This window comes from Haplochromis burtoni, unplaced genomic scaffold, assembly GCF_018398535.1.
Source record: "Haplochromis burtoni strain Fernald_Lab_line unplaced genomic scaffold, NCSU_Asbu1 Contig_299, whole genome shotgun sequence".
NCBI classification, from domain to species: Eukaryota; Metazoa; Chordata; class Actinopteri; order Cichliformes; family Cichlidae; genus Haplochromis; species Haplochromis burtoni.
The window spans coordinates 672,314-673,134 of NW_024582660.1; positions in this window are offsets into that span (position 1 = coordinate 672,314).

Below are 821 nucleotides of genomic sequence, written 5' to 3' on the forward strand. Positions count from 1 at the left end.
ACCGGAATGTGACTCTACAGCTGCTGTTATGCTACCAGCTAAAATCCGACAGAAACGTCCGACAGAGAAATAAGGTGTAAAATTATTCAGGTTTCAGTTTAAAGTGTCCAGCTTTCACTTTTCTTCCAGTGTCGTGTAAACGCTTCAAATGTCAATGCATCACGTGACACGAAATTTGTCAAAAACACCTCAATTTAAAATGTCTTCACTAATTCACAGAGATCTACAGCTTCAATAATAAAGCTTTAGGTAAATTGTCAATTAACAACGTCTCCTGTTAATTTCTGCATGTACCAGAACCATTAACAAGCAGATACTGAGTTTAAATATAGAGGTTAGTGAAGACACCATCCAACTTGTCGCATAGTGTTAACGTCTGTCGAACTGACCGTTAATCTTTAATACAATAAAATAAATCTTTAAAAAAGATTCTTAAAGAATCTTTAATAAAATAATTCTGACGTTTCACAGGCACATCATGACCAGATTTCAAAAATCAGAAGAGTCTGGAGCTGGATTTATAATAATAAAAACTGCAATATCGTATTGGTAGGAAGTATATGGGAACAGAAACCTCTGGACTCGTTTTTTATGCTTGGAGAGCTGACCATTATCTGCGAAGGACATTATGGGCTGGTGGAGTGGATATACTGTCCTTAGCACTGCTTTTTCGGGTTTACCTCTGACATGAGACAGAAAGCAGGTGATCTGAGAGGTCTGGATTTCTTATAATGTTCCCAATGATGCTGCATGATGCTCACACTATATGAATGTTAAAACTGCACCTTCATTCCTTCATTCAAAGCAGTGTTGGGGGGGGG